Source organism: Platichthys flesus (assembly GCF_949316205.1).
Source record: "Platichthys flesus chromosome 22 unlocalized genomic scaffold, fPlaFle2.1 SUPER_22_unloc_2, whole genome shotgun sequence".
Taxonomy (NCBI): Eukaryota; Metazoa; Chordata; class Actinopteri; order Pleuronectiformes; family Pleuronectidae; genus Platichthys; species Platichthys flesus.
Window position 1 is genome coordinate 192,501 of NW_026909997.1, and position 8,239 is coordinate 200,739.

Sequence of the window (8,239 nt, forward strand, 5' to 3'; positions counted from 1 at the left end):
AACTGTGAAAAAGCATGAAAATGAATGAAATGCCGGTCACATTATTCATAATATATGCCCCTGAAGCCCATAATACTTCCATGGGAACATGTCAGTGGAGCCTCCAGGCTGAGACTGATTCTACCCGAGGATGAAGCCTTACTTTCGGGTAAAAGTAGTCAGGCAGAGTGCCTGGATCATGGCCGAGAAAAACAAACACATGCACCACACACATTGGGGTCTATATTCCCCTGAAAGTTGTAAGACTCTGGATGAAAAAATGCCACCTCAGCCTCAAACCAGAGACTGGCTGATTCTACCCGAGGACGAAGCCTTATTTTCGGGTAAAAGTAGTCAGGCAGAGTGCCTGAAAAAAAAAAAAAAGGATGAAAAAGCATGAAAAGGAGTAAAAATGCCATCCAAATACACTCCTTTGATATAAAAGGGGTGAACATGCGTGCGTGCGTGCCTCTAATTCCATCCAAAGAAGACACTGATGAAAAAAGAGGTGAAAATGCATGAAAACTGTGAAAAAGCATGAAAATGAATGAAATGCCGGTCACATTATTCATAATATATGCCCCTGAAGCCCATAATACTTCCATGGGAACATGTCAGTGGAGCCTCCAGGCTGAGACTGATTCTACCCGAGGATGAAGCCTTACTTTCGGGTAAAAGTAGTCAGGCAGAGTGCCTGGATCATGGCCGAGAAAAACAAACACATGCACCACACACATTGGGGTCTATATTCCCCTGAAAGTTGTAAGACTCTGGATGAAAAAATGCCACCTCAGCCTCAAACCAGAGACTGGCTGATTCTACCCGAGGACGAAGCCTTATTTTCGGGTAAAAGTAGTCAGGCAGAGTGCCTGAAAAAAAAAAAAAAGGATGAAAAAGCATGAAAAGGAGTAAAAATGCCATCCAAATACACTCCTTTGATATAAAAGGGGTGAACATGCGTGCGTGCGTGCCTCTAATTCCATCCAAAGAAGACACTCCTTTGATGAAAAAAGAGGTGAAAATGCATGAAAACTGTGAAAAAGCATGAAAATGAATGAAATGCCGGTCACATTATTCATAATATATGCCCCTGAAGCCCATAATACTTCCATGGGAACATGTCAGTGGAGCCTCCAGGCTGAGACTGATTCTACTCGAGGATGAAGCCTTACTTTCGGGTAAAAGTAGTCAGGCAGAGTGCCTGGATCATGGCCGAGAAAAACAAACACATGCACCACACACATTGGGGTCTATATTCCCCTGAAAGTTGTAAGACTCTGGATGAAAAAATGCCACCTCAGCCTCAAACCAGAGACTGGCTGATTCTACCCGAGGACGAAGCCTTATTTTCGGGTAAAAGTAGTCAGGCAGAGTGCCTGAAAAAAAAAAAGGATGAAAAAGCATGAAAAGGAGTAAAAACTGCCATCCAAATACACTCCTTTGATATAAAAGGGGTGAACATGCGTGCCTCTAATTCCATCCAAAGAAGACACTCCTTTGATGAAAAAAGAGGTGAAAATGCATGAAAACTGTGAAAAAGCATGGAAATGAATGAAATGCCTGTCACATTATTCATAATATATGCCCCTGAAGTCCATAATACTTCCATGGGAACATGTCAGTGGAGCCTCCAGGCTGAGACTGATTCTGCCCGAGGATGAAGCCTTACTTTCAGGTAAAAGTAGTCAGGCAGAGTGCCTGGATCATGGCCGAGAAAAACAAACACATGCACCACACACATTGGGGTCTATATTCCCCTGAAAGTTGTAAGACTGGATGAAAAAATGCCACCTCAGCCTCAAACCAGAGACTGGCTGATTCTACCCGAGGACGAAGCCTTATTTTCGGGTAAAAGTAGTCAGGCAGAGTGCCTGAAAAAAAAAAAAAAGGATGAAAAAGCATGAAAAGGAGTAAAAATGCCATCCAAATACACTCCTTTGATATAAAAGGGGTGAACATGCGTGTGTGCGTGCATCTAATTCCATCCAAAGAAGACACTCCTTTGATGAAAAAAGAGGTGAAAATGCATGAAAACTGTGAAAAAGCATGAAAATGAATGAAATGCCGGTCACATTATTCATAGTATATGCCCCTGAAGCCCATAATACTTCCATGGGAACATGTCAGTGGAGCCTCCAGGCTGAGACTGATTCTACCCGAGGATGAAGCCTTACTTTCGGGTAAAAGTAGTCAGGCAGAGTGCCTGGATCATGGCCGAGAAAAACAAACACATGCACCACACACATTGGGGTCTATATTCCCCTGAAAGTTGTAAGACTCTGGATGAAAAAATGCCACCTCAGCCTCAAACCAGAGACTGGCTGATTCTACCCGAGGACGAAGCCTTATTTTCGGGTAAAAGTAGTCAGGCAGAGTGCCTGAAAAAAAAAAAAAAGGATGAAAAATTATGAAAAGGAGTAAAAATGCCATCCAAATACACTCCTTTGATATAAAAGGGGTGAACATGCGTGCGTGCGTGCCTCTAATTCCATCCAAAGAAGACACTGATGAAAAAAGAGGTGAAAATGCATGAAAACTGTGAAAAAGCATGAAAATGAATGAAATGCCGGTCACATTATTCATAATATATGCCCCTGAAGCCCATAATACTTCCATGGGAACATGTCAGTGGAGCCTCCAGGCTGAGACTGATTCTACACGAGGATGAAGCCTTACTTTCGGGTAAAAGTAGTCAGGCAGAGTGCCTGGATCATGGCCGAGAAAAACAAACACATGCACCACACACATTGGGGTCTATATTCCCCTGAAAGTTGTAAGACTCTGGATGAAAAAATGCCACCTCAGCCTCAAACCAGAGACTGCCTGATTCTACCCGAGGACGAAGCCTTATTTTCGGGTAAAAGTAGTCAGGCAGAGTGCCTGAAAAAAAAAAAAAAGGATGAAAAAGCATGAAAAGGAGTAAAAATGCCATCCGAATACACTCCTTTGATATAAAAGGGGTGAACATGCGTGCGCGCGTGCCTCTAATTCCATCCAAAGAAGACACTCCTTTGATGAAAAAAGAGGTGAAAATGCATGAAAACTGTGAAAAAGCATGAAAATGAATGAAATGCCGGTCAAATTATTCATAATATATGCCCCTGAAGCCCATAATACTTCCATGGGAACATGTCAGTGGAGCCTCCAGGCTGAGACTGATTCTACCCGAGGATGAAGCCTTACTTTCGGGTAAAAGTAGTCAGGCAGAGTGCCTGGATCATGGCCGAGAAAAACAAATACATGCACCACACACATTGGGGTCTATATTCCCCTGAAAGTTGTAAGACTCTGGATGAAAAAATGCCACCTCAGCCTCAAACCAGAGACTGGCTGATTCTACCCGAGGACGAAGCCTTATTTTCGGGTAAAAGTAGTCAGGCAGAGTGCCTGAAAAAAAAAAAAAAGGATGAAAAAGCATGAAAAGGAGTAAAAATGCCATCCAAATACACTCCTTTGATATAAAAGGGGTGAACATGCGTGCGTGCGTGCCTCTAATTCCATCCAAAGAAGACACTCCTTTGATGAAAAAAGAGGTGAAAATGCATGAAAACTGTGAAAAAGCATGAAAATGAATGAAATGCCGGTCACATTATTCATAATATATGCCCCTGAAGCCCATAATACTTCCATGGGAACATGTCAGTGGAGCCTCCAGGCTGAGACTGATTCTACCCGAGGATGAAGCCTTACTTTCGGGTAAAAGTAGTCAGGCAGAGTGCCTGGATCATGGCCGAGAAAAACAAACACATGCACCACACACATTGGGGTCTATATTCCCCTGAAAGTTGTAAGACTCTGGATGAAAAAATGCCACCTCAGCCTCAAACCAGAGACTGCCTGATTATACACGAGGACGAAGCCTTATTTTCGGGTAAAAGTAGTCAGGCAGAGTGCCTGAAAAAAAAAAAAAAGGATGAAAAAGCATGAAAAGAAGTAAAAATGCCATCCAAATACACTCCTTTGATATAAAAGGGGTGAACATGCGTGCGCGCGTGCCTCTAATTCCATCCAAAGAAGACACTCCTTTGATGAAAAAAGAGGTGAAAATGCATGAAAACTGTGAAAAAGCATGAAAATGAATGAAATGCCGGTCACATTATTCATAATATATGCCCCTGAAGCCCATAATACTTCCATGGGAACATGTCAGTGGAGCCTCCAGGCTGAGACTGATTCTACTCGAGGATGAAGCCTTACTTTCGGGTAAAAGTAGTCAGGCAGAGTGCCTGGATCATGGCCGAGAAAAACAAACACATGCACCACACACATTGGGGTCTATATTCCCCTGAAAGTTGTAAGACTCTGGATGAAAAAATGCCACCTCAGCCTCAAACCAGAGACTGGCTGATTCTACTCGAGGACGAAGCCTTATTTTCGGGTAAAAGTAGTCAGGCAGAGTGCCTGAAAAAAAAAAAAAAGGATGAAAAAGCATGAAAAGGAGTAAAAATGCCATCCAAATACACTCCTTTGATATAAAAGGGGTGAACATGCGTGCGCGCGTGCCTCTAATTCCATCCAAAGAAGACACTCCTTTGATGAAAAAAGAGGTGAAAATGCATGAAAACTGTGAAAAAGCATGAAAATGAATGAAATGCCGGTCACATTATTCATAATATATTTCCCTGAAGCCCATAATACTTCCATGGGAACATGTCAGTGGAGCCTCCAGGCTGAGACTGATTCTACCCGAGGATGAAGCCTTACTTTCGGGTAAAAGTAGTCAGGCAGAGTGCCTGGATCATGGCCGAGAAAAACAAACACATGCACCACACACATTGGGGTCTATATTCCCCTCAAAGTTGTAAGACTCTGGATGAAAAAATGCCACCTCAGCCTCAAACCAGAGACTGGCTGATTCTACCCGAGGACGAAGCCTTATTTTCGGGTAAAAGTAGTCAGGCAGAGTGCCTGAAAAAAAAAAAAAAGGATGAAAAAGCATGAAAAGGAGTAAAAATGCCATCCAAATACACTCCTTTGATATAAAAGGGGTGAACATGCGCGCGTGCGTGCCTCTAATTCCATCCAAAGAAGACACTCCTTTGATGAAAAAAGAGGTGAAAATGCATGAAAACTGTGAAAAAGCATGAAAATGAAAAAAAAATGCTTGTGCCACTGGGTCTCATACGGTGCCCTGGCTCATGTGAGCGGGTCAAACCGCCTTGAATTTCATTCAAATACACTCATTTGATAAAAAGAGTAAAAATGCATGAAAACGACTAAAAATCATGAAAATTGATAAAATGCCTGTGCCACTGTGTCTAATATGACGTCATGGGTCACCTGAGTGGGTCAAACTGTGTTGTATTGTGTTGTCCTTGCGAATGGAGTACCAGGGGTGCGAGGCTGTCCTTGCGAAAATATGACAGAGTGTGAAATGGAGTACCAGGGGAGCAAAAAGAAGAAGGGGGAAAAAAGAGGTAAAATGCATGAAAACTGTGAAAAAGCATGAAAATGAATGAAATGCCGGTCACATTATTCATAATATATGCCCCTGAAGCCCATAATACTTCCATGGGAACATGTCAGTGGAGCCTCCAGGCTGAGACTGATTCTACCCGAGGATGAAGCCTTACTTTCGGGTAAAAGTAGTCAGGCAGAGTGCCTGGATCATGGCCGAGAAAAACAAACACATGCACCACACACATTGGGGTCTATATTCCCCTGAAAGTTGTAAGACTTTGAATGAAAAAATGCCACCTCAGCCTCAAACCAGAGACTGGCTGATTCTACCCGAGGACGAAGCCTTATTTTCGGGTAAAAGTAGTCAGGCAGAGTGCCTGAAAAAAAAAAAAAAGGATGAAAAAGCATGAAAAGGAGTAAAAATGCCATCCAAATACACTCCTTTGATATAAAAGGGGTGAATATGCGTGCGCGCGTGCCTCTAATTCCATCCAAAGAAGACACTCCTTTGATGAAAAAAGAGGTGAAAATGCATGAAAACTGTGAAAAAGCATGAAAATGAATGAAATGCCTGTCACATTATTCATAATATATGCCCCTGAAGTCCATAATACTTCCATGGGAACATGTCAGTGGAGCCTCCAGGCTGAGACTGATTCTGCCCGAGGATGAAGCCTTACTTTCAGGTAAAAGTAGTCAGGCAGAGTGCCTGGATCATGGCCGAGAAAAACAAACACATGCACCACACACATTGGGGTCTATATTCCCCTGAAAGTTGTAAGACTGGATGAAAAAATGCCACCTCAGCCTCAAACCAGAGACTGGCTGATTCTACCCGAGGACGAAGCCTTATTTTCGGGTAAAAGTAGTCAGGCAGAGTGCCTGAAAAAAAAAAAAAAGGATGAAAAAGCATGAAAAGGAGTAAAAATGCCATCCAAATACACTCCTTTGATATAAAAGGGGTGAACATGCGTGTGTGCGTGCCTCTAATTCCATCCAAAGAAGACACTCCTTTGATGAAAAAAGAGGTGAAAATGCATGAAAACTGTGAAAAAGCATGAAAATGAATGAAATGCCGGTCACATTATTCATAATATATGCCCCTGAAGCCCATAATACTTCCATGGGAACATGTCAGTGGAGCCTCCAGGCTGAGACTGATTCTACCCGAGGATGAAGCCTTACTTTCGGGTAAAAGTAGTCAGGCAGAGTGCCTGGATCATGGCCGAGAAAAACAAACACATGCACCACACACATTGGGGTCTATATTCCCCTGAAAGTTGTAAGACTCTGGATGAAAAAATGCCACCTCAGCCTCAAACCAGAGACTGGCTGATTCTACCCGAGGACGAAGCCTTATTTTCGGGTAAAAGTAGTCAGGCAGAGTGCCTGAAAAAAAAAAAAAAGGATGAAAAAGCATGAAAAGGAGTAAAAATGCCATCCGAATACACTCCTTTGATATAAAAGGGGTGAACATGCGTGCGCGCGTGCCTCTAATTCCATCCAAAGAAGACACTCCTTTGATGAAAAAAGAGGTGAAAATGCATGAAAACTGTGAAAAAGCATGAAAATGAATGAAATGCCGGTCAAATTATTCATAATATATGCCCCTGAAGCCCATAATACTTCCATGGGAACATGTCAGTGGAGCCTCCAGGCTGAGACTGATTCTACCCGAGGATGAAGCCTTACTTTCGGGTAAAAGTAGTCAGGCAGAGTGCCTGGATCATGGCCGAGAAAAACAAATACATGCACCACACACATTGGGGTCTATATTCCCCTGAAAGTTGTAAGACTCTGGATGAAAAAATGCCACCTCAGCCTCAAACCAGAGACTGGCTGATTCTACCCGAGGACGAAGCCTTATTTTCGGGTAAAAGTAGTCAGGCAGAGTGCCTGAAAAAAAAAAAAAAGGATGAAAAAGCATGAAAAGGAGTAAAAATGCCATCCAAATACACTCCTTTGATATAAAAGGGGTGAACATGCGTGCGCGCGTGCCTCTAATTCCATCCAAAGAAGACACTCCTTTGATGAAAAAAGAGGTGAAAATGCATGAAAACTGTGAAAAAGCATGAAAATGAATGAAATGCCGGTCACATTATTCATAATATATGCCCCTGAAGCCCATAATACTTCCATGGGAACATGTCAGTGGAGCCTCCAGGCTGAGACTGATTCTACCCGAGGATGAAGCCTTACTTTCGGGTAAAAGTAGTCAGGCAGAGTGCCTGGATCATGGCCGAGAAAAACAAACACATGCACCACACACATTGGGGTCTATATTCCCCTGAAAGTTGTAAGACTCTGGATGAAAAAATGCCACCTCAGCCTCAAACCAGAGACTGGCTGATTCTACCCGAGGACGAAGCCTTATTTTCGGGTAAAAGTAGTCAGGCAGAGTGCCTGAAAAAAAAAAAAAGGATGAAAAAGCATGAAAAGGAGTAAAAACTGCCATCCAAATACACTCCTTTGATATAAAAGGGGTGAACATGCGTGCGTGCGTGCCTCTAATTCCATCCAAAGAAGACACTCCTTTGATGAAAAAAGAGGTGAAAATGCATGAAAACTGTGAAAAAGCATGAAAATGAAAAAAAATGCTTGTGCCACTGGTTCTCATACGGTGCCCTGGCTCATGTGAGCGGGTCAAACCGCCTTGAATTTCATTCAAATACACTCATTTGATAAAAAGAGTAAAAATGCATGAAAACGACTAAAAATCATGAAAATGGATAAAATGCCTGTGCCACTGTGTCTAATATGACATCATGGGTCAACTGAGTGGGTCAAACTGTGTTGTGTTGTGTTGTCCTTGCGAATGGAGTACCAGGGGTGCGAGGCTGTCCTTGCGAAAATATGACAG